We start from the raw sequence: 27,774 nt of genomic DNA, 5'->3' as shown, positions 1-27,774 counted from the left end.
TGGATTAAAGAATTAAAAGTAAAATAATTTAATATAGAAAAGGATGCTAAAGATAAATGTCATGGCTTAAATCTGGCTACTAACTCTAGGAGGATTGCTAGCTCTATGTTTGGGACTATGGAGCTTGGATAAAGCTTTAAGCATGAGTGAGACTACCTATACAGGTATAATGTTAAGTAATGGTAACTTGAAACACTTTATAAATAATCGGGCTAAATATATTCAACCTTTAGTTCATTTGATTGATACCATACATTGTGTTTATTGTTCTCATACTTTTGCTACATTAACCACAAGTATGCTATTAACTCAGTAAGAGGTAAGTAGTGATTTGCGACTTCTGTTTGATGAAGGATCAACCAGGCTGTTGTTCGTCAAGAAATCTTGGTACCATTTTGCTGACAATTTGGGTATCCTGTCAAATGTTTTGCGGTCTACATAGTGTAATCCGAATCTAACATTGTACCTGTAATTCCATTCGTAGTTGTCCATCAATGACCATACAAAGTAGCCACGAACATCGGCACCATTCCTGTTATTCAAAGTAAAATTCAATCCCCTTTATCCTTTCATGCTTAATGTCATGCATGTACTGAAATCACACTAACATTTTCGAGACTTAATGCCATGACCTTATGTTGTTTTCTAAATAAAGTCAATTTAATAAAAGATCAATTTCTACAAAAAAGAAAACAAAAGTTTGTTATTGTCAAAGTATACCAACCGTACCTTATGGCTTCAGCTAAAGCAGCAAGATATTTCTGATGGAATTCAATTCGCTTGAAATCGTTCACAATATCTTCAACTCGTACATCCCGAATATTTGGTGATGAATAACCTGAAAGAAAACTCATTGATATAGTAATATGGATTACAATATTACATACTTAACATGCGTTGATTGTGAGAAAACTAATTAACCATTTTCAGTGATAAACATTGGTGTGTTATTATACCTAGTTTTCATATAATTAACAATCTCTTCCATGCCTCTAGGGACCACAAAAAATCTTGCCATTGATGTCTGTGAAATTCAAAATCACTCACCTTTATACTAATTGAAATAAGAAAAAAACAAACATAAGCATCACATGAACTTGCAAAAGAATCAGTATCGTACAGGATCACCGATTGGCACACCATTACGCTCTCCGATAATTTCCACAAAACCCTTGATTGCGCGATTAGCAGTGTCTGTGCAGCTAGAATTAGTACAGTCTTTAGCATATAAAGCTGAATAATGATTGATCCCAATGAAATCAAGACTATTCTTCATGAATTCCTTTTCCTTTTGGGAGAATGTTGGTAATTCATTTCCATGATATTCACGCATTTCTTGAGGGTAGTCGCCAAATATAGGCGGATCTAGTGACCTGTTTGGATTAAAAATATTTGAACTTTTTCATTCTTTTTGTTAAAAAAGATATATTTAGGCATGGTTTAGAATACTACCAACCAACATTGAAGAGCATGGCTCTTTCTGCAGCCTTTTGATCTAAATAACTGTCTGTAAGTGGCTCAAACATGAAACAATTTGCAACTAGTCCTATCAATCCACCTTGTGTTGGCTGCAAGAACAAGTATAGAGATTATGCATCTAACTTCTAAAAATAATAAGTACTTTATGAAATAAAAAGTAAAAGATTATTAATTGCCTGAAAGTTGTCATGATATAACTTTGCAGCCTTGCCATGGGCCAATAACATGTTGTGCATAGCGTAAAGAGGCTCAACATCAGAATTGCCTGCTAGACAGTTGCCAAAAGGCTGCGAACAGTGGTTCGGTGGAAACGACCCTCTTTCATAAGCCATCTCTGCCAGCACGTTTGGTTCATTGATAGTGATCCAATATTTCACGCGGTCTCCAAAACTTTTGAAACAAGTTTCTGCAAGATGTATAAAATCGTCCCTGCAAGGAAAGTGTTACTAATAACCCAAACACGCAATATCAGTAGGTTTTGAAGGTTATATAGACATTCAAACATACTGCATTTGTGGGTCAAGCCAAGAGCCGTATTTTTCCTCGAGTACTTGAGGGAAATCATTATGGTGAATTGTCACAAATGGCTCTATTCCTGTACAATTTCGCCTTATTAATAAAACCAGAATAGTTTTTTTTTTCTTTTGTATTTCATTTAAAGAAAACAAGTTTTATTTAACCTTTAAGTATAAGATTATCGATGATCTTATTGTAGAACATGACTCCCAGAGGATTAACTTCACCAAATCTCCCGTCTAAAAGAAGTATTACAAATGCAATATAATTTAAAATGTTTATATTCTAAACAAATGAATTATGAATTAAGGCATTAATATTAGAAAGTTTACTTGGTAGAATTCTAGTCCAAGATATCGAAAGCCGATATGCTTTTTATCCAAGAGAATGCATCATATCAATGTCTTGCTGTATAAAACCAAGATCGAATAATTATTAAAAAATAAAAAAAATTGTTTCTGATCAGTAACAATGCAGAGCATGTATAAGAATGATACCATGAACAGATGGTAGTGATCATCTGCAACGTCTCCATTCTCACCATCTTCTGAACATCCTAATAACCAATGGCGTCGGTTTTACAAAAAAAATGACGTATAAATTAATTGATCAAACACCACCAATAAGCATATATGACACTAACCTTTGGAATGATAAAATTCATCCCAATTGCTGACAGATTTTCCATCTTCAAGATAAGCACCTTCAATCTGCAAACAATTGCATGTTTTTAAGGTGAAAATAGATTTAAAAATGAGGAGTCAATTCATAATACTTGATAAGCAGAAGTGGCTGCTCCAAAAAGAAACTTGGGTGGAAAATCGGATCTTTTGATCGGGTCATGTTGATTAAATCTTGGCTCATCGGCATTGATGGAAGCCTCAGCAATCCAACAAGAAGCAAAAAAGACAAAAAGAAGATAAACTGCTACTGAATTTAACTCCATCTCTTAAAACTTGCTCTCCTAATCTCAATAGATTTGAATAAAATCCAGGTAAAAATCAGAACTTATATAAGCAACATAATTCCGCTCAATCCATCACTCACATATAGATTTTATCATTTTTAATATTTATCCTTTCAGTATTTTACGATTTATTTTTTCTTTTATAAGATATGATGAAGATTTGATGCGTACGTGATACATAATTATATATTGCATCTTAAAATTGCTTACATGATAATTTGCAATCAGTGAAATAAAATATTGAGAGTAGAGCTCTAGGATTGAAAAAAAGAAAAAGAAAATCAACTAAATCCCTATCAAAGCTGGATGGCCAATTTAAAAAAAAAATTATGTTAAGTCAGAGGTAGTCCGGTCCCCCTTGCAAATATTGTTGTGAGTGGAGAGTAGTGAAAATGCTACTATTTATTAGTAATTTAGAAATGCACTGTCACACTATTTAATTTTAATATTTTATGAAAGTGGTTGTGAGTGGAAAAGGGAAATTATAATGATAAGGTATAAAAAATTAGGTAATTAAAAATAAAAGAGAAAAATTATGATTTTTATTGTAATTATATGAATGTGGATAAAGAATGAATTGTGAATGCTTTAAGGGCGGACAGAGTGGTCACATAGTGGCCATCGGTGCCACCCGGCCAGGAACACCGCCCCACCCTTGTCATCATCATCATCATAATAATAATAATAATAATAATAATAAGAGAGGTCTGTAATCGCCAAGCACACTTAAAACCTCCAACGGTAAATTTACCCTGTAAATTCAATCCCTATTCAACCGATACAAAATTTCACTCTTTCAGTTAATTTTCTCTCATGTCTCACTTAAAATAATCAATCAACAAATGGCCCAAATCCCTGGACCGACGATGAAGATGTTGCTTTGACAATGGCTTGGATACATGTGATGGACCAAAACAACGTGCGCAACAACAAAACAACTTTTGGACAACGGTTCATGACGTTTTTCAAAATCAGTTTGGTCGTCCCGGTCGTACCAAACATCAAGTTTGCTCAAAGTTAAAGGATTTGAAAGCGAAGGTTATGAGATTTCACTAATTGTACATAGCTGCATGTGTAGTGAGACCCAATACCGAATCATATTTAGAGGCACATCGTTAGTAACAAAACCAAGTGACAAATAGAGGTTTCAGTCACGTTGCCATGTGGGATTTTCTTAAACATCATCCCATGTTTTACGCTCCAATTGCGGTTGCGCACTTGCGCTTCTAGTTTCCGATACCAACAACGACGAATCCGATGTGGAGGAATTTTTTTATATATCACGAACTTAGTATTTTAATTTATGTTTATTTTTTTCAATGATGTATTTTTTTATTATGAATTTTATGTTATCTTATTTTTATTTATTTAATTTAATATTATGTTTTAAATTTGAAAATAAGTTAGTTATTTTAGTTGAATAAAAAATATAAAAAATGGTTGAAAGATGGGCCTGGGTGACCATTGTAAGGGTTTAGGAGTCGTTAGAAACACAACGAAGTAGCGCTAAAGCGCAAAAGAGAGAGGGGGGGAGGGAGCTGGATGACCACTGCCACCCCCTAGCCATTAAATTTAAAGGTCATTTGAAACAATAGAAATTGAGATCTTTACAAAGAGAATTGATAATGTCTAGGTGTAAATGATAAATTTTGTTTAAAAGTTTTTAAACTTTTGACACAAGAGAAAAGTTAAAATACAAATAGAGATAAATATGAGAAGTGTGAGAATGATTTGTGGTAAAAAAAATTCAAAAAAATTAATTATAAAATCATAAATAAAAATAAAAATAAAAAACAAAAAAAATAAAACTAAAATGTTTCCCCAGTTATTCCCGTTCCAAAAAATATATATAAAAACGACAATGAAAAGACACAATGCTGACAAAAAAAACACGATGATAAAAATAAACAACAAACACAATGATAATATAAAAAGACATAATATATCGCAAAATATAACACAATCCCGAACGTAATATAACACAATATCAAGGAAAAAAGACACAATTAATGACAAAAATAAACACAAAACACGATGATAAATAAAAAGACACAATAATCTTTTTCTCCACAACATTGTGTTATGTTTTTGAAAACAAGAAAGACGGTGAAAACATATTTTTGTTTTTAATTTTTTCGTTTTTTACTAAAAATTAAGTTATGATTTTTTTATTAGTTTTTCATTATTATTTTAGAGGTTTTCTTTTGTTATAAATCATTCTTATATTTGTCATCATTTATAGAATTACTTGACCCCTTGACATCAATCCATACATAATAAAAAACTGACTGTGACAAATGTCAATGACATTATTTATTGCATGCAGTCGCGTATGTGATGTATTTAACAACGTATATGTAATTTCAATAGTATCTTATCTCAAGATATCTTCTTTTCTTTTTAATTTCTAGATTTTCATTATTAATAATAATTATATATTAATCTCCATTCTATTTAATTAGGGTGTTATGAACATCTTTCATTTAAAAATTTTCACCAAATTATGACTCAAGATAGGCTGAAACAGCCGGTTTTCTCAATTGATACAGATCTACGTACTAAAACTAAAACAGTAATTGAGAAGCCATACGAATGAATTAAGACGGAGTTATATAACCACTGAACCACAACTCAATGAAATTCATCATAGGCTTTGGTCTTGCACCATACAGTTTTTCATGACTAAGTTATGGTCCAATATTTGATGATCGAATTCTGTCCAGAATTGAAACACCATTAGAAACTATGTTCTTGATGTTTTGAAATGGTTTTTAATGCAAAACAATTATGCCACTCATTATGTGATGTTAGTACATATTTACCATCTTATTACACAAATCCTTATGGTCAAATAACCAGCAAACAAATTCAAATAAAAATCAGAAACTTTAAACGAGTAAAAATCCCAAATCAGGTCAAACTAGTCTTTAATAAGCAAAGACGTGCCTTATGATGGCATAAGCACCTTAATCAACCAAGGTTGAAGAAGGAAAACAATGAAACGTATATATATATAAGAATAATACAAACTAAAAACATCCCAAAACATTACTCAAATCGGATTGAAAAACAAGCAATTGTTCCGTTTGAGTTTTAAAGTCAACTTAAGCAAGAACACTTTAATTTGCTTCTACAAATCCAAAAATTAAAGAGAAAGGAAGAGATGAGCAGCTGAAAATGGGTGGGAATGGGCTGGTATTTATAAGGAAAAGTTTAGGATGTTGTCACCAATCTCTATCAATTGAATTACATGCATTAAAGTTGGTTGATTAACTTTTGAATTAAAGTAAAACCTTTAATTTAAATAAATTAATTAAAAAAATTATAATAATTAAAAGAAATATGTACAAAAAATATATTTTATAGTTGGTAAAATATTTATGAGATTTGTCTTGGTTAGTTTTTTGGCAAGTTTGGTTCTTGTAGTTCGTTTTAGGTCGTTTTGAGCATAGAATAAGCATTTTAAACACCGTTAAGGGCCTTAAAAGAAAGGACAACTATGAAACATGATTATAACTTAAAATACACTATTTTACTATTATCAAAGGATCCGAAAAACCAAACGGGTCGGGTTTACCGTACAAATAAAAATATGAATCAAACCAAAAATGACGAATACCACATGGGTGTTGACGAATTTATTTTTTTGATTTTGTTTTTGGTGTCGTAATTTGATAATGACCGAAATCTTTTTGGTTAGCCGTAGAAAACACATGATTTTTTAGATATGTTAATTTGTTATAATTGGCCGTTAAGGTTTGGTTTAGTTTCAGTACCGTAACCCGAAATTGTTGGAATTTGTGTCGGCTCACAGCTGCATCACGCTTGTTTTACCAACAGACTTGGTGCAACCGGAGCAAATTTGCTCGAGTTTCGCCATTGTTTGACCGAGTTTTCAAAACTTATTATTTATATTTTTCCAAGACGTCCGGGAAGTTGCATCCGAGCGGTGAACTTCGAACTCTTTGGATTTGGATATGAAATAGTAAGTTTTGTCATCGATCATTGAATCCGGTAATTCGAAATCGATTTGTGAATATTCGAGCTCATCTCAGCCTATATTACTGAAGATCCGAGATGGATAGAAAAGCGAGAACTCCTTCATTAAATTAGGCGGGTCTTACCTTGAGGGGGTGAATTGAAGCAAAGCGGTTTCGGTTTGTCGGGTGATTCGTGAGGATGTTTGACGCGGTTAAACAATTGATATAATAAGTCAAGAGGGTGATTGTAGGGCCAAATTATGACTTGCGATATCAATGTGACGAAACACGTTAAATATATATTTGGTTAAGTAAATAATTAAAGTGGGCAAGAATTCCGGATCCGAGACTAGAGCTTCGGCACGCATTTAACTTCAACGAGAAATTTTCTAGAATGTTGTTAAGGCTATAAATATGTTGTTTATCATCTTTATTTGTGTGTGTTTTGTAAGGTGTAAATCATGCACCCAAGGGGAGCTCACCTTGGGTGGGTCGGTTCTTGTTTAATGTTATTAACCTTTTAGCTGACAACGAGATCGTTCAATTATATTCTATCTTTATATTATCTTTAGTTCGGTCATTTGATTTACCGCACCCGTATCAACACTTTATCAAGAGCAAAACCATTCGTGTGGTTGTTTTGGGACCTACATAAGTAAAATGAGCTATGTTTTTTTATAAAGCGCAAAGAAAAATAGTTTTGTCATTATTATATTAAATATATTATTAGAAAGATAATATTCTATTGATGTAGTCGTCACACTCTCGCATACGGGTAAAGTACTAGTTATAGTGGTGGCTGTGAGTGGAGAATAGAAAACATGCTAATGTTAATCAGTAAATTTGGGAATACACTATCCACATTATTTAATTTTTTAATATTTTTTGAAAGTTATTGTGATTGGAGGAGAGAAAATGTAATGATGAAGGTAAAACATTATTTAATTAAAAATGAGAGATAAAAAGTTATAATTTTTAATGTAATTATATGAATGTGAATAGAGAATGAATTATGAATGCTCTAAAGATGGATAGCGTGCTTTAGGGAATGAATTGTGAATGCTCTAAGGTCAGACAGAGTGGTCACGAGGTGGCCAGCGATGCCGCCCATCCTGGTGGAAACACCACACCACCCCTATCGACAAAAAAAAAGAAGATGGAGAGGGGTGTAGTCATCGAGCACCCCCAAGCCTCCAATGATAATATTACCTCAACGGTCATTCAAAAGATAATAATAACAAAAAAAATTACTGAAGAAACGTGGATCGACTCACTGGTAAACGATCTACTTTCCTCGGGTGTGATTATGCTATTCCACCGATGGTTCTATGGGATCTAGGTTCTTCCACCTACAAAATGAACAGCACCGTAAACTTACCCCTCAGAAAGGGACAGAGGGGTCCTCTTTGGGGTAACCCTCCGGTGTGAGAATAAGAGTTTGTAGGAGAAGATAATAATATGAGAGTAAGGAAATTGGAGTGTATTGCTTAATATAGCTGAATACTCTGTAATTGGGTGTGTCTTCCTTGTGGAGTTGATGTGGTATTTATAGTGTTAGGGTTTCCAATGATTAGGCTCAGACCCAATTAGGGCCTTGTTGGCCTCTTCCAATTGCTTTGCGCCACGTGTCATTGGGACACCTGGTGCTTTTTCATTGGTTATAATCACGTGGTAGCACATGGGTTTTGCTGAGTTGTCCACCTTTCATTGGCAGCTGTCAACATCAGCATATTCTTATTCCTTAAAAAGATACCTTCTGGAAGGTTGTCTGACGTGCACAATCAAGGTTGCCCTAATCCTGATTTGGATAAGGACGAGGTTGATTATGTGCATGTGTGATATGCGCTTATCCTGAGGATGCGCGAGGTCTTCTCTTTATTCTCACGCGCAGATGTTTCATGCGCAGATGTGATATGCACAAGCATGTGATATGCGCCACGCGCGGATGCGCCACGCGCAGATGTGATATGCGTGAGCATGTGATATGCGTGAGCATATGTGATGCGTGAGCATATGTGATGCCTGAGCATGTGATGCATGAGCATATGTGATATGCGTGAGCATATGTGATATGCGCCATGCGCATATGTTTTGGCTTTGTGCCTTCATAATATCTTGATTTCAAACCTCTTGTCTATATTTTGTGGGTTGACCCGCCTCGCTCGGTGTTGAGGCGGGTACATACCTCTTCAAGCCCCCCCAGTCTAATGTGTGTGTTGTCTCGCGCGAGCGAGGTAAGATAGATATTAGACTTAATATGTTGCTCTTTTAATAGGGTTTGTCTTTTCTTCTTATTACTCATCGGTGCGCGAAATTCTATCCTTTTGGTTGAAAACGAATCGTCCTTGTACGTGGTTGGTTGTTGTTGACATGCGTCAGTGATGGAGACGTGTCAGACCTTTCGTGTGCTCGAGGTGCTACAGTTGCCTTTCATGTCCCCTCACATAGTGTCAGGAACACATGTCGCGCTCGCGTTGGTTCGTACCTGCGAGTGGTGGCGCGTGAACTCTGGCAGCACCTGTATTGTTTCTTTTCGTGTCCCCTCACACAGTGTCAGGGACACGTGTCGCGCTCGCGTTGGCTTACACCTGCGAGTGGGGGCGCGTGAACTTCGATTAGTACCAAATTTTCTCTCTCCTGGGCCTATAAAAGCAAGCCCTTAGAGTTTTTATTCTTCATCTTCTTTGTTGTTTATTCGAAGCTTTCCTTTCTTTCATTCTATTCCGATTACTTGTCCTCTGCTTCCAGATCTCTGTTCTTCAGAAGCATCCTTTGTCCGTTTTTACAGTTGTATGTCTGATAGCTCAGACAACACAATCTCCTCTATCCATCGCCGTGTGAAATCGTTAGTAATGTCTACATTGAAGAAGACCGGCAAGGGGAAGAGGGCTGCTGAGGCCTCATCGGAGGAGGTAGGGAGGACCAAGGCAGTGAAGAAGTGGGATGAGATCCCCTGCAAACTGAGGCAGGCCGACTTTGACAGCCTTATCGCCTCTCAGGGTTTTCTCCCTGAGTATGGCTGCATGCTGCCGGCGGCCGGGCAAACGGCGGCGGACCCGCCTACCGGCTATATATCCCTTTACTGCCATTTTTTCACCCACTGCAACCTTCGTCTTCCGATGACAAGGTTTGTGGGTGCGCTGCTTAGGTTTTATGGGATTCATATATCCCAAGTCCATCCGTTTGGACTCGTGCGCATGACTCACTTTGAGTTCATGTGCAAATCTCAGCGCGAGGAGCCCACCCCTCGTCGCTTTCAATTTTTTTATAAGCCCAAGATCCAAGATTCTTGGTTCTCATTTATTCCTCGCAGTCAGAAGGTCAAGTGCTGCACTGTTTCATTCAAGAGCCTTCATGACTGGTCTGAGAGGTTTTTTTATATCAGGGCTGGTGTGATCCCCATCCGCATGACCATGCGCGCGATCTCTTCTGCGCCTGCGGATGTGGGTGTCTTCAAGAACCCAACTGGCGCCTGGGTTAAAAAGTTGACTGCCGAACCATCCCCCGCCAAGAACATTTGCGAGGAGGCGCTAATGGGGGTTGGTATGAGCAGGAGATGGCACGAAATGAATCTAACCTGATCCATGACGATGTTTCCACGGATTTTCGAGATGAACGAACCACGTCTTGATCTTCTTCTTCCTCGGCTGCGCCTGAGACCTGCGATGTTGAGACCTGCAATGGTTTCGGGGGTGTGGAGGTGACTGCTAAGATATCCTGGGGATTTCTTGTTTATAGACACAAAAAGTGGTGGTGGCTCTTATTGAGCATGACCCATGATAAGGAGGTGGAGACCTCCTTATATAGAGTCTCATGGCCACCATCATGGTACCCTAATGGGCCTAGCCCAGTTAGGGTTACCTCCACAAAACCCCCTCGGCCCAATAACATTGTATTAGTCCATGCGATAAAATAGGCCAAACATAATAGATTTAGGGTCGTAGAACCGGGTTTTAGTACCATACCCCTACAAGCCCCCCAAGTCCAGTGTTGCTCCTGGGCGCGCAAGCGTCTAGGTGGAGCGCTGGACTTTATAAGGTGTGAGGCGATTTTTTCCCCTTTTCTTTGGCCTTGTCTTTATTGTCTTTTGAGTTTTGAGAGGTTTTCTTCATGATGGTGACATGTTGTAATAAAAGCCTACGCGCGAGGCGACTTACGAGCTATAATAATAATGAAGCTTGCGCGTGAGGCGACTTACGAGCTATAATAATAACGGAGCTTGCGCGCATGGCGACTTATGAGCTGTAATAATAATGAAGCTAGCGCGAGAAGCGACTTACGAGCTAAAATACTAATGAAGCTAGCGCGAGAAGCGACTTACGAGCTAAAATAATAATGAAGCTAGCGCGAGAAGCGACTTACGAGCTAAAATAATAATGAAGCTGGCGCGAGAGGCGACTTACGAGCTAAAATAATAATGATGCCTGCGCGCGAGAGGCGACTTACGAGCTGAGAATGATATAGCCTGCGCGTGAGGCGCCTTACGAGCTATGAGAATAGTAAGGCCTGCGCGCAAGAGACGTCTTATGAGCTTTGAGAATAATAATTAAGCTGGCGCGCGGGGCGACTTACGAGCTGAGAATAATAAAGCCTGCGCGCGAGGGGCGTCTTACGAGCTGTAGCATAATAAAGCTTGCGCGTGAGGCGTCTTACGAGCTAAGAATAATAAAAGCCTGCGCGCGAGAGGCGTCTTACGAGCTTTGAGAATAATAATGCCTGCGCGCGAAAGGCGACTTACGAGCTAAGAACAATAATTGAGCTGGCGCGTGAGGCGACTTACGAGCTGTGAAAGTAATAAAGCTTGCGCGCGAGGGGCGTCTTATGAGCTATAAGAATAATAATTGAGCTGGCGCGTGAGGCGACTTACGGGCTGTAAGAATAATAACAGCTTGCGCGCGAGGCGTCTTATGAGCTGTGAATAATAAAGCCTGCGCGTGAGGCGACTTACGGGCTGTAAGAATAATAACAGCTTGCGCGCGAGGCGTCTTATGAGCTGTGAATAATAAAGCCTGCGCGTGAGGCGACTTACGGGCTGTAAGAATAATAACAGCTTGCGCGCGAGGCGTCTTATGAGCTGTGAATAATAAAGCCTGCGCGTGAGGCGACTTACGAGCTACTTTATGTCACGCGCCACGTGCAGATGTTGCATGCACGTGCGCGTAGACTTTGGTTTTGTGTTATGCGCCACGCGCAGATGTTGCGTGCGCGTGCGTGTAGACTGTGACATGTGCGAGCATGTGATGCGTAAGCATGTGTAATATGCGTGAGCATATGTGATGCGTGAACATATGGTATGAGGATTCCCAACCCTTAAGTTTGGCGCGTAGCCATATGGGATATTAGGAGGATTCCCAACCTTGGCGCGTAGCCATATGGGATATTAGGAGGATTCCCAACCTTGCAGTTTGGCGCGTAGCCATATGGGATATTAGGAGGATTCCCAACCTTGAAGTTTGGCGCGTAGCCATATGGGATATTAGGAGGATTCCCAACCTTGGCGCATAGCCATATGGGATACTAGGAGGATTCCCAACCTTGCAGTTTGGCGCGTAGCCATATGGGATATTAGGAGGATTCCCAACCTTGAAGTTTGGCGCGTAGCCATATGGGATATTAGGAGGATTCCCAACCTTGGCGCGTAGCCATATGGGATATTAGGAGGATTCCCAACCTTGAAGTTTGGCGCGTAGCCATATGGGATATTAGGAGGATTCCCAACCTTGGCGCGTAGCCATATGGGATATTAGGAGGATTCCCAACCTTGCAGTTTTGGCGCGTAGCCTGATGCGCGCATGCACGGCGATAGAGTGGTGACTCGCAAGTGCGTGTGCATGGCGGAGGTCTCTTGCGCAAAACCCAAATGGTGGTTTCCGCGGCGGCACATGCACGGCTGCGGAGTGAGAACCCCCGGGCGTGCGTACATGGCGGCAGAAGTCTAGTAACTTCTGGATCTGCAATTTAAGAGTCAGATCTGCAACTTTAGACCTAAAATCCAGGTCTGTAATCTAGACCTAGATCTGTAAATCAGATCTGGACAGATCTGAAGCCCGGAGCAGATTTAAAACCATCACAGATTCGGAGATCCTGAATCACAGATTCACAGATTCGGAGATCTGATCATTCGAATCACGGATTTTCCTTCTTGCCCAGATCTGGAAGCCTCTTTTTAGATCTATGGATCTTTTTGAGCTTTAATAGAACAAGCTTTGAAGCCTTTTTCTGTAAACTTCCAAATCTGTGTTTTTCTTGGGAGAGATCTGACAGCCGAGATGAAGATCGAAGGGCAGTTCGTTGCCGTCCCACGGATGGCGCCAATGTCGAAGCACGAAATGAATCTAACCTGATCCATGACGATGTTTCCACGGATTTTCGAGATGAACGAACCACGTCTTGATCTTCTTCTTCCTCGGCTGCGCCTGAGACCTGCGATGTTGAGACCTGCAATGGTTTCGGGGGTGTGGAGGTGACTGCTAAGATATCCTGGGGATTTCTTGTTTACAGACACAAAAAGTGGTGGTGGCTCTTATTGAGCATGACCCATGATAAGGAGGTGGAGACCTCCTTATATAGAGTCTCATGGCCACCCTCATGGTACCCTAATGGGCCTAGCCCAGTTAGGGTTACCTCCACAAAACCCCCTCGGCCCAATAACATTGTATTAGTCCATGCGATAAAATAGGCCAAACATAATAGATTTAGGGTCGTAGAACCGGGTTTTAGTACCATACCCCTACAGGATCAATCATTATTCAGTTTTATATGCTAAATATAGTACTAATTCTAGCTTGTACTAATTCTAGCTACACAGACAATGCTAATCGAGCAATTAAAGGTTTTTCGGGAATTACTAGAGAGCGTAATGGTGTGCCAATCGGTGATCTTGTACGATACTGATTCTTATGCAAGTTCATGTGATGCTTATGTTTGTTTTTTCTTACTTCAACCAATATAAAATTGAATGTTTTTTCATTTCACATACATAAATGTCAAGATTTTTTATGGTTCCTAGAGGCATGAAAAAGATTGCTAATTATGTTAAAAAAAGGTACAACAACACTCCAATGTTTATCATTGAAAATGGTATGTTTTCTCACTATCAAAATGTGGTAGATCGTGCATACATAACAAGTTAGGATGACAAATCCCTCTAACTTTAAATGGATTGGTTATGAGCAAGCATAGATGGCTCGTTATGAGCAAGCATAAATGACTTGGTTATGAGCAAGTATAGGAGGCTCGGTTATAAACAAGCACAGAAGGCTCGGTTGTGAGCAAGTTATATGCATCTAGTTATTGATAGATTTATAGACAAATATAGAACAAGTAAATAATGAAAACGATTATTTAAGATAATATATTATTGAAATTACGCACAAGTTGTTAAATAACAAGTTAGTATATTTGTTGTCATTTATGTCACATAACTTACTAAATATAATAAACTAGTGATTTACCCGCGCGTTGCGCGGTTAAATTTGTTGGAGAGTCCGGGTGTGGTACCGGCGTGTCAACGCGAATTCGGTCGGTATTTGCTACATTCGTTACGGTATCAGTTATTGATAGATTTATAGACAAATATAGAACAAGTAAATAATGAAAACGATTATTTAAGATAATATATTATTGAAATTACGCACAAGTTGTTAAATAACAAGTTAGTATATTTGTTGTCATTTATGTCACATAACTTACTAAATATAATAAACTAGTGATTTACCCGCGCGTTGCGCGGTTAAATTTGTTGGAGAGTCCGGGTGTTGTACCGGCGTGTCAACGCGAATTCGGTCGGTATTTGCTACATTCGTTACGGTATCAGTGTCACACCCCAAGGTTACTATCTTGAAATTATAAAGCGACAATATCTAATTAATTTATTTATTATCAAACAACATTCATATACAACAAAAGTAAAGAAAATTACAAATACAAAACCAACTATTCTTGTATATGTTTTATCCTAAAGTCATCTCTATGTGAGCTTCAGTTCAATAAGCAATCCAAATCTATAACCTGCAAATGCGTACAAAATATATGTTTGTCAACAACACATGTTGAGTGAGTAGATCACCAGTTTTGACACAAACAAAAATGGTAATGATATATAATGATATAAGTGAATAAAAATAGGCAAAACTGTATCTGTGAGTATAAACAATTAAACCATAGCACATACATAAACAATCAACCATAAAGAAAGGGCTAAACCGTTGCCATGCGAATGGACTTTGGTTACCAAAAATGAGGTGTCGGTGAAACCATTGCCAATGCGATCGGGCTCCGGCCACTACGACGGTCGTATGATCATATTATAATGAGATTATGTTGGACCTCTCCGAATGCGATTCAAGTAAGCAAGTGAGCAAATAGAAAGTAACATGCAATCATTCAATTGTTACACAACACAAAGATCACAGTTTGCGTTTGAGAAATAATAAGATAAATAATATGATAAGTGGTACGCAAGTGTCCCCAAAACATTTAAAAACAAGTAGAATAGGGGAGTGATTACTCACCTGATCGGATGAACGAAATATAAGTGATGTTGAAACGGTGATAGAAAATAAGTGAAATGAGATCGAGCTTCTTGGGATGCGTTGACAAGGGTTCCTAGTTATTAATTGTAATAAGATTAATTATAAAAGATATACATGATTTAATGAATTAAGATTAGTTTTGGGGTTAGAATGATTATTGATTGATGATTGATTTCTATAGTCATTGTTATTTATAGTCTTATTAACTATATATAATTTAATACTTAAATAATTAAGATATAAGATATGTTTGTAATAATAAAAACTAAATCAATAAATAATTAAATAACATACTGTATATAAATATATATATATATATAATCATAATAATGTGTAATTATTAAATACAATATGTAGTAAGATATAAGTAAGTATTTCTTTTGTATCTTTTAACAAAAATTTATTTAATACATAATACATAATATATAATAAAGAATAAAGTTTGTAAAACGCTTAATGACGAGAAAACGTGAATTTAATGTGTCGGGTTTTATTAAGGTTTATATATTAATATATAATATATATTAATATATAAATACATAATACATAATATATAATAAAGAATAAAGTTTGTAAAACGCTTAATGACGAGAAAACGTGAATTTAATGTGTCGGGTTTTATTAAGGTTTATATATTAATATATACTTTTAAAAATATACATACATAAATGCATATATATACATACATGTACGAGGGCTTGAAACGGGGTTAATTGACAAGAAACGTAATCCTTAAAGATGGCGGTTAAGTAAAGAAAATGTTTATTTAATATTTAATAGTACTTGAAAGTCATTAAAAAGGCTAAAAAAATAAAAATAATAAAATGACAAAAACACTCGACGCTGGGACTCGAACCCGGGTATACCAGCGGCTCAGATGCTTAACACCCCATCATACTACCATCTGTGCTGAGAAGACAGACATTATAAAATCGTAAACAAAACTATATAAGCAGAAACTAGTTTCAACCCTAAATCAATAAGAACCCTAATTCAGAAATCCGTCCAATTACGTTATGTTCGATCAATTGATCTTAGGGTTATTGTTAAGAAAGTTATGGCGATCCTATTACGTAAACCAATTACCAGTAATGATGACTCAGATGACGGCGAGTGATGAACAGGGCCGGCGGCCAAACTTGATCTTGTTCGTCGAGTTCAGGGTGTTAAAATTCAATTAAACATAGGGTTTGGTTCGCGAGGTTCAGAGAAGGCTGCAGATGAGAGGAATTGTGTTTATATCCACTGTTAATGGTAAACCCCTCATATTGTTATGACGGTCGATTATATTAGGAAAACGTATTATAAGGATCTTATTTACTAAATTAACTATGTCGGTGAACTCGTATTACGCGTATAAACGATCTAAGCAAATCAAATCCCAATATACAACGAAGATTATGGATCAACAAAGGAAATCGGGTATATAGGTTGAATAAAACGGGTTTGGGTTAACGGGTACAGGTTTAATTGAAAAGTATATTATATAATCTTTTGGTTTAATTACAGATTAGTCCTTGACTTTCATGTATGGGTACAAAATGGGATTAAAGCTTAGTTTATGGTAGTTTTTGCCATATCTTGAAAGGTATATATATACATAAGTAAATAAAATAATATTAAAATGATTATTTTACTCGTTAGACGCGATAATTTTATCCATAAATTTTCCAGAACATATATACGGGTCAGGTAACGATTATTAAAATAGTAATATAAAATCCGAGTTGTTACAACCAGAACTAAACCTAAAAAAAATCGCCAAGTTAACATGTTTAAACTAAAAACAAAAAAGAAATAGCGGCACTTGTATAGCGTATCATAAAAAAATTAGAATATTTATTCGGTCAGTAAATCGGGCCGTTAGTTCCTAGGAATTTGTAATACCCGAGCGTTACTACGGTGAGTCAACATGAATTCGATCATCATTGGTTACGTTTGTTACGGTATAGACAATGTTGGTAAACCTGACGCGTTGAAACCCAACTAATTCATTAAATTAACATATAAAAAATTAAATGTTTTAAACGACATTTATTCGGTCGGTAAAACTGGGCGGTGGTAAAACCCAAACGTTGTTTTTCCCGAGCGTCGAGGTGGTACATCTGCGTGAGTTCGGTTGGTTTCGGTTACGCTTGTTTCGATATCAGAGCTAAATCAAAAACAAAAAAAACGTATAAAAGATGAGGTGGACCAATGGGGTGACGTCGGTTGATAAAACTCGGGTGTATGTAAAATCCGGTGTTTCCATCATGTTCGTAACAGTTTTGGTCGGTTTAAGGGCACCGAAACTAAAAGAAAAAATAAAATAAAAATGGTGTTCGGTCGGTTACCATTACGTTTCTTATGGTATCGAAATTTAAAAAAAAAACAAATTTAATTGTGGTCCCGCCACTTGGCCCTATAGGCTTGCAGCCGAGCGTCGAGGTGGTAATTCAGCGTGAATTCGGTATGTCTTGGTGACGCTTGTTACGATATCGGAAATAAAACAAAAACCAAAAAGTATAAAAATTGAGGCGGACCAATGGGGTGACGTCAGTCGATAAAACTCAGGTGTTGATAAAACCCGGGCGTTCCATCATGTTCGTTACAGTTTCGGTCGGCTTCATATATGTTAATTACACTACCGAAACTAAAAAAAATTGATGTTTTCTTATGGTATAAAACTTGAAACACAAAAAAAAAATCCCAAATTAATAGACTAATGTGGTGCCGCCACTTGGCCCGATCACGGACTTGCGGCACCAACATGGGCCTTTACTAGCCAAGTGTTAAGTTGGGACTGTTATTTGCCAATATAGCATATTTGGGATTATTTAAAATCAATTTTCCTAAAATAAAGGAAAAAAAGCAAGAAAATAACAAAGTTACCAAATTATCCATAATTTACGTGTTTAGAAAAAAGTTACCAAATTATCCAAATTATTTAAAATCAATTTTCCTAAAATAAAATATACGTGTTTAGAAAAAAGTACTAAAAATTCAAGTTTTTTGAAATCGAGGTAGCCATTTACACAACATAAAAAATATGTTCTAAAGTTGCGTGACACTACTTTAATGTATGAATAATTTATACTTGTATAGAATAAAAATTCAAGAAACAAAAAGTAAGTTATAAAAATAAATAAGTTCTTAATATTTTCTAATTATAATAATTTAATTAGTTATATTAATTAAATAAATAAGTATTATGGTTTATTAGTTATATTAATTGAAGTAAGAGAATAATTAATAGTTTCTTTATTTAGCTTTAAGCATTTAAAATTTAAAACAAAACTAGTGTTACCTTATAGGCTTGCAGCCGAGCGTCGAGGTGGTAATTCAGCGTGAATTCGGTTTGTCTTGGTTACGCTTGTTACGATATCGGAAATAAAACAAAAACCAAAAAGTATAAAAATTGAGGCGGGCCAATGGGGTGACGTCAGTCGATAAAACTCGGGTGTTGGTAAAACCCGGGCGTTCCATCATGTTCGTTACAGTTTCGGTCGGCTTCATATATGTTAGTTACACTACCGAAACTAAAAAAAATTAATGTTTGGTCGATTACCACTACGTTTCTTATGGTATAAAACTTGAAACACAAAAAAATTTTCAAATTAATAGACCAACGAGATGCCGTCACTTGACCCAATCACGGGCTTGCAACACAAACATGAGCCTCTACTCTATAGATAATTATGTTTATGATATGTGCCCCCAAGAAGTTATTTATTTATTTATAATGCATTGACTTTTGTGTCAAAATTTGAGAAGTTGTAAAAATTTATCATTTACACGTGGATACTATCAATTCTCTCCGTAACAAAACCTTGTTTCTATTGTTTTAGTCTACTTAACAAACACGAGGAATTAGTATAAAGGTTTTTTTTTAACAAATATCAAACAAACAAACAAAAAAAATAAAGTTTATTAAAGGTCCCATTTGCAGAAATCCCTCCCACCACACCCTTTATGAAAGGTCCCACTTTTTTCTTTTTTCTTTTTCTATCGCCACTCATTAAAAATGGATTTCATAAGTGATGACATGATGGTTAAATGTGAAAAGATGATTTACGTAGGGACTTAGCCTAACAAAACCTTGTTTCTATGGTTTTAGTCGACTTTCAGTGGCCCTCTTAATAGCTTCCCAGTCTAGCGTTGTGTAGTTTTTACTTTAACTAGTTGCAATCAGCCCACGAGTTGTCGCGGGAACTTGGTTGGTATTAGTTCGGTTTGTTATTGTACCCACATTCGTCGTAGTAACCCATGTGCATAAATAAATGAAAATATAGATAAAAGTATTCTTGGAATGCCCCCAAAGTTGTATTACACGGGTAGAATGATGAAAATACAAAATAAGAAAATTTTATTTAATTTTGAAAGTTGTGTGTGTGTATTTCAAACAGACAAAAGGCGAAATAAGAGAAGCGAGTAAAACTAGGTTAAGCTTACAAACTAGTGACAAATGGTAGTGGGTAATTACTTATTTTTGGTTTAGATTAAATATAAATGATTTTTATCATGAAAATTGTATAAATAACTATATTAATTATGTTAATACTAAATTAATTATTATTATAATATAGTTCATATTATTATATTTCATAACTAAATTAATTATTATTACAATAGAGTAATTATTATTACACTATTTTATATTTTATAACATAATTATTATAGTTCATAACTATAATTACTTTAGTTATTTGTATGTTTAGTACGTTAATTTTAGTTGTATCGGATTCCACCCCTACTTATTTATCTACTATTATAATAAACAAAAATGATGTTTGTGCCGCATAGCACCTAATTGGCTTATTTTTGTGCCAAGTGACACCTTTATCTTGTAACATTTAATTCATAATTTTTCTAATTAAAACAAATTAATTAAAACATTCAATAACAAAATTAAAACCTTCTTTAAAAAGCCCTAATGAGATATAAATCGTCGTTCAACATTGTTTGCAGACAAAATCTAGATCTTTAAATCGGTATGTTTCAAACTCGTGTATGTTTATATTATTTTCATACCCCAAATATGTATTTTCGTACCCCAAAATCCCTATTCCGTTTTGTATTTTCGATATGCAAATTTCACACCCCAATTCCCATTTCAACCGGTTATCAAATCTTTATTTTCTCCAAATCCCTATCTCGATTGTATGCAAACACTAATAATGTACCCCAAATATGTATTTTCCGATTGAATATGATAACAACCGATTATTTATTCGATTAACGCCTCCATATGTCAATTAATTGTATGCTTCGATTACGTTGTCCAGTTATTTTCCTCTTTGCATCCATTTATTGTATGTACACTTTCGAATGTGATGGCTTTTTCAAAAACTTATTGGAATAGGGTGTATGCGTCTGTTCATTTTTTAATAAGCAACATAAGTTAGTTTGTTTTTACTTCAATTACTAGATCGATTTGTTCTATGTACTTAATAGCCAACTACTTGAATGATGATATTTAATTTAATCTTACTATCATATGCGGATACACGTTTTTTTATCGATCGATTGGGCCAAGTTTCTTTAGAGTTGTTCTCCATCCACCTAGAAATTATCCGGTAAATACCTTTTTTAATTATTATTTATTTTTGACAGTTTCTTAATATGAATGGAAAACTTGGATTAGTTATACTTATTTATATTTACTTTAGGTCTTTCGGACTAGATATGCACAGTTATCTAATCAATATAACAATTTTTCAAAATAATTGTTGTTCTACTTGATGATTTATTAATTAACAACTTCTAATTGATATGTATTCAAAGTATGTTGATAGAAATTTCCAATTATGAAGCCTGGGAAAATTTGAGAGAAAAAGCTTCATGGCTTCATTGGATCTAAGCTTTTTTGACAGTAAAGTTCTTGATAAAAAGAAGGTTTTGATTTCTATTAAGTGACTTATGTTCATATAATAAACTATAGCCTTTGGATGTGCTTATGTTTTCTTTTCTTGAATTACTAAGCTAAATTTATATTTGTAAAGTACACGATTGTAGAAAAGTATCTTGAAGTTTGGTTAATGAATCAAACTAATAAGTTATTTTGTTGCAATGTGAACCAAGTTTTTATTCACATGAAATTAATTTTGCATAAGCGTGATTGTTGGTAAGACTTTCAAGTCAGCTTTTCAAGACATCCTACTTTCTTTTGAGGAGTAAATGGGTAATTTTGTTTTTCACGCATAATATTTTATATATGTATATGAAAAGACATAAGTTGTAATTTGTTATGATTTGTTTGATGTATATTTGCATGGAAAAGCTGAATTCTACTGTCTTTGTTGAATTGTAGCATTAAGTCGTTTGGTTATTGCTTTTGATTAATTCATCTATGGCTAATGCAACTAGGTTAACCATCTCTAACCATTTTAATCTATTTTTTTCGCATCGTATGTTTCATAGTTCACGGGTTATTGGTCAAAATGGGTATTTCATAGTTAACGGGCCAATACAAGTCGAGTATTTATAAAGTCAAAACAAATTGAGTATGTTTGATTGAACAACTTATGTATTTATAAAGATAATTAGTTCCTGTATTATATATGTGAATTGTGCTAAGTAGAATCTACGTGAGGTGTTATGGTGAATTGGTAAATTGCCATTAGGTTTATTTTAGAGAAATGAAATGCCACTCAAAGTATAAATATGACACTTTTTAACATACGATGTTATTGTATATTTGAGTAGGAAGATACACAAGTTTCTTAAATATATTTTATGTTTTTATTTGCATTAGCAACCTTCATATCTAATGAGAAACCAAAGCTTATTATATATCGGGATTATTTTGAAGATAGTAAAACGAGATCTGGGCAATTAAAAGAGGAACAATTGGAAAAACCCCGTTTAGAAGTCAAAAAGTGATACATTTATTTTTAAGAACCCTAAACAATATATGAATTTTAGCATTTTAATTTTCCAGCCCGTGTAACACACGGGTTTTTAACCTAGTTATGTATAGATAGATTGGGTATGGGCGTAGAACATAATATTGATGCTTAAAAACGTGAAACATGAATCTCAACATACTCCTTTATTAGAGTAAATAGAAATAGATGGTTTGTTGTGGCAAAATGAGAAAGAAAGTAAACTTTAGTGGCGATAATAAAAATTCCTAACAATATACCTAGTAAATATGTGTTATAAAAGTTTAATATTCAGGTGCGGGTTATTTTGTTGAAATATTTTAACAGTATATTTGTTCCTATCAAGTAAACTCGGCCATCCATTTTATCCAAGTACAAACAACTGCCGGATTTACTTTTTAGTTTTGTTTCGATTTTTTGTTTTTTATTTTTTATGTTAAACTTTTGCGCGTACTAATATATGTTTATGGTTATGTTCCAATTTTTTTTCATTTTATTATGTTAAAACTTTATGCGTGCTAAATTATGTTTACGATTATATGCCGATGTTGTTGATACTGACTAAATTCGTACCGGTTCACAGTGTGTTGGAATGTGGTTCGGTCATGTTAACGTTTTTTTTGTTATAAATATCTTTTATGTTATTTTTTGGGGCTTAAAAATTTATGTTTATAATTTAGTGTCGATACCGTCTATACGTACATAATTCTAGTTGGATCGTTGTTGCAACACGCAGGTCTTGTTTTTTTTTTAAAAAATATAATTTAATTTATAGTATTTGGGTGTTCACGAATTTACTTTTTGGTTTAGTTTTCGGTGTCGTAATATGATAAAGACCGAATTGTTTTGGTTAGCCGCTGAAAACACGTGTTTTTTTAGATGTGTTAATTTGTTATAATTGGGCATTGAAGTTTGGTTTAGTTTCAGTGTCGTAACCCAATACCGAACGAATTTGTATTGGCAAGAAGACGCATCGTGCGGGTGTTACCGACCAACTACAAGTTGTTTTAAATACGTTTTTTTTATCGTAAGTATGTTTTTAGTGACATTACTATTTTGTGCGTTTACTTTTTTGGGTTTATTACTGTTATGAATCTAATCGATACAAACTGAATTCGTCTCGGCCGCGACGGGTTGTTTCATAGTTATTAAATTAATATTAATAATGAAAATCTAATATATATAAATATAGAAAAAGGTTTAAATAAGAATAAGGAGTTTCCTAGGAATGGTAAGAACCAACAAATGTTTGACATTTGACACTACAAATGATGGTGAAAAAACAATTATAGGAAACTATGTCGGTTATGATGATTAAAGAGTAATCCTAGGAAACTATGTCGGTTATTGATAATTTTAAATCTTAACCATTGATTAACATGACTTAATGGCTATGATTTATTCCTAGTCTTCCTAAAAAACTACTTATTTTTAGGATAACCCTTCCCTATATATATATATATATATGACTTGAGATAAGATACCATTGAAATTAAGTATACATCGTTAAATAACAATTTGATATATATGAAAACAAATACATCACATCGTTACTAAAAACAATAAATTATTTCCTAACGCCATCTCTAATGTCATCTCTCCTCCACAGTGACGCTACGTCATTCGGTTCCTAACCACCCCTAAACCTTTTAATGGTCACCCCCAATCTATCTTTCAACCATTTTTTATATTTTTATTCAACTAAAATAACTAACTTATTATCAAACTAAAAACATAATGTTATTTTAAATAATAAAAATAAGATAACCAAAAATTCATAATAAATAAATTACATCATTAACAAAAAAAAACATGAACATAAATTAAAATTAAAATACTAAATTTGTAAAATATAAAATTATTCATCCATGTTGGATTCGTCAATGTAGGAGTTAGAAACTAGAGGCGTAGTTGTAGTGCAACCGGGACGTGAAACATGGGATAACGTTTAACAACCTCGTCATTGTCGATCCACGAATTCGAGCGTGCATTCAATGTCATTTGTTGATTTGATTATTTTAAGTTGTGACAGAGAATTAAATGAAAGAGTGAAATTTTGTGTCAAAAATTATTGAATAGGGATTGGATTTGTAGGGTAAATTTATTATTATTATTATTATTATTATTATTATTATTATTATTATTATATTTTGAATGACCGTTGAAACGGTAATATTATCATAGGAGGCTTGGGGGTGCTCGATGACTACACCCCTCTCCATGTTCTTTTTATTTTGTCGATAGGGGCTGGTCGGCGTTCCAGCCAGGGCTGGTCGGCATCGCTGGCCACCTCGTGACTACTCCGTCCGACCTTAGAGCATTCACAATTCATTCGCTAAAGCACCCCGTCCAACTTTTAGGCATTCATAATTTATTCCCTATTCACATCCATATAATTACACTAAAAATTATAACTTTTATCTCTCATTTTTAATTAAATAATGCTTTTTTTTACCTTTATCATTACGCTTTCTCTCCTCTAATAACAACGCTTTAAAAAAATATTAAAAAATTAAATAATATGAATAGTGTATTCCCAAATTTACTAATTAACATTAGCATTTTTTTATTCTCCACTCACAACCACCACTATAACTAATACTTTACCCGTCAGGTGGACGTGAGCATCAATGCGAGAGTGTGACGACTACATCAATGGAATATTATCTTTTTAATAATATATTTAATATGATAATGACAAAACTATTTTTCTCTGCACTTTATAAAAAAACATAGCTCATTATATGTAGGTCCCAAAACGATCACACGAATGGTTTTGCTCTTGATAAAGTGTCGAGAAGGGTGCGATAAATCAAACAAAAGATAATATAGTGATAGAATATAAGTGAAAGATCTGGTTGTTGGTTAAAATGTTACTGAACATTTAACAAGAACCGACGCACCCAAGGTGAGCTCCCCTTGGGTGGATGATTTACATCTTACAAAACACACACAAAAGAAAGATGATAAATAACATATTTATAGCCTAACAACATTGTAGTAGCTTTCGCGTTGAAGTTAAATGCGTGTCGAAGCTCTCGTCTCGGATCCGAAATTTTCGCTCACTTTAATTATTTACTTAACCAAATATATATTTAACGCATTTCGTCACATTGATATGCAAGTCATAATTTGGCCCTACAATCACCCCCTTGACTTATGATATCAATTGTTTAACCGTGTGATGTAAATGCCGTGCTCTAATAAAAAAATAAGTATTTATAAGACTTAAATATCTATAACTAGTATGGGTAAGTAAGGTCGTCTCCACAGGGAATAAATGGAAAGTGCAAGTAAAGTTCATAATTATTAATTAATTAACTAAGGTGAACAGACGACATCAAGCGGATTAGAAAAGTTGATTTAAGAAAACACACGATTATAACTTAAAGGTTGTAAACAATTATGGAAAAACGATTCACTTCAGGTTCAGGTAACGTGATGACCGACTCATCACAGATTCATAGGAATTAATTACGCAGTAATTATTAAACCTAACAGTTGGGTTGTGAGGACAAACGATACCCTAACCGAATTTTTGACACAAATGAACCCCGGTTTACCCAATTACCAGTTTAAAATATGAAAATCAGTTATAAGCAATGACTAACGATTATTGGTTCAATGACATAAGTGCAAACCCTACATGTGATGAACACAACCAGAAATGTGATGCAAAGTTTGATAATTAAATTCATAAACTGTTTAAACAATCAATTCTAATGTAAAACAAGATTAAAGACATTTAATCAAGTTCATATTCTTTCAAAACATAGAATCTGATCAAAGTAAGTTTACATAATCCCTAGCCTAAAGTGAATATGAATACAATGATTTAGCCTGACATCGGCATCACGAAGGATTCGCTTATCTGATGAGAGTATGAAAGCATGAGATGAACGGACGAACCAGAGGCTTCGTGATGATGCAAAATCGTCCAAGGGCTTGTACTTGGTTGCTGGAATGAAGGATAAGTCGACTGATTATATCAAAGTTATGGTGATTTTCCCGTCAAGAGGGATGTTAGCGCGACGCTAAAATCCAGGGGTGAGCCTTTAGCGCCGCGCTAAAGACTCATTTGTCTGATGATCTTAGAGTATCTCTAACATCACCCTAAGGACCCCTTAGCGCCGCGCTAAGGGTGCCTGACACAATTTTCTTTATTTTCTTCTTTTATTTTGCATACGAAAAAGTGCCAATCATAATGAGTCTTCTACATCTTCGTTCCAAGCCCGTAATTCATCCCGATAAGCGTCCTTAACGTCAAGTATCCTGAAACACGTAAACACGCTTGAAGTACCAAAGTTCACATAATATTTAAACTAAAAGTAAAAAAATAATATAATAATATACATGACTTTTACCCGACCATCACCGTGTCAAACATCTTCATGAATCACCTGACAAACCGAAACCGCTTTGCTTCAATTCACTCCCTTAAGGTATGACCCACCTAATTTAATGAAGGAGTTCTCGTTTCTCTATCCATCTCGAATCTTAAGCAATATAGGTTGAGATGAGCTCGAATATTCACAAATCGATTTCGAATTACCAGATTCAACGATCGATGACAAAACTTACTATTTCATATTCAAATTCAAAGAGTTCGAAGCTCACCGCTCGGATGCAACTTCCTGAACGTCTTGGAAAAATATAAATAATAAGTTTTGAACACTCGGTCAAACAATGGCGAAACCCGAGCAAATTTGACTTTCTTTAGTTGGTCAACTCCGAACAATAATTCTTTTCTAAAAAAACATTCCATATAATCACCCCAAATAAACATATCCAAACAGCCCAAAAATATGTATCTCTTCATCCTTTTAGAAGCCCAAAACATGACATGCCCAGTTTGGTGAAAAATGTGTAGCCCAATTACAGCCCATACACACATTTGGCTCATGTTTCCATCAGCCAAAGTATTATAATTTAGGGCAGACACCATAACATTTGATGACCAAAGAAGGACAACCGCCACTAGCCATCACCCTAAATGGACTCGCCAGAAAGGCGGTCGCCGGAAAAAACGAACCGGTGATCGGTCGCCGGAAAGCCGCGGTTCCGGCCACCGTCCGCCGTCGTCTTCCACCATCCTCTAACATCGTTTTCTTCCTCTTACCACAACTCCCCTTTCATCACCTCCCAACCGTCGCACACATGAAATGGCGCCGGAAAAATGTTCCGGTGAGCCTTCCCGGAAAAACGCTTTCCACTGTCGCCACTTTCATCAACCACGGCCAATGTTTTACCCTTGTTCATAGTGGCCCGATGTGACATTCGTCAATTTCGGGTCTTGGTTGTATTCGTTTTGTATTTGTTTTATGTTGTAAACTGACCCGCTTTGTAAACTGAAACTCATGATATATAAAATATTGAATTTTTATGTTACCAAATCATTCCCATTTGTTTAATTTGAAAAAACCCCTTTCACGGAT

At 35.4% G+C, this 27,774-nt stretch overlaps 1 pseudogene across 1 annotated transcript; it reads right to left on the bottom strand.

Moving 5' to 3' along the window:
* Nucleotides 1-309: 309 nt before the first annotated feature.
* On the bottom strand, nt 310-2,941 carry LOC143541288 (beta-glucosidase 18-like; annotated as a pseudogene). Its single transcript, XR_013136736.1, has 12 exons — nt 2,771-2,941; nt 2,639-2,705; nt 2,493-2,551; nt 2,328-2,403; nt 2,160-2,234; nt 1,987-2,074; nt 1,656-1,908; nt 1,453-1,568; nt 1,121-1,373; nt 922-1,024; nt 730-838; nt 310-532 (listed from the first exon to the last, which is right to left on the bottom strand). The product of XR_013136736.1 is annotated as a beta-glucosidase 18-like (transcript).
* Nucleotides 2,942-27,774: the final 24,833 nt, after the last annotated feature.

The sequence above is a fragment of the Bidens hawaiensis genome, unplaced genomic scaffold (assembly GCF_021521415.1).
Source record: "Bidens hawaiensis isolate Kalapana, Puna unplaced genomic scaffold, B.hawaiensis_p1.1 tig00012479_1, whole genome shotgun sequence".
Taxonomy (NCBI): Eukaryota; Viridiplantae; Streptophyta; class Magnoliopsida; order Asterales; family Asteraceae; genus Bidens; species Bidens hawaiensis.
The sequence above is the reverse complement of the archived record's forward strand: the minus strand, read 5'-3'. Positions and strand labels throughout refer to the sequence as shown.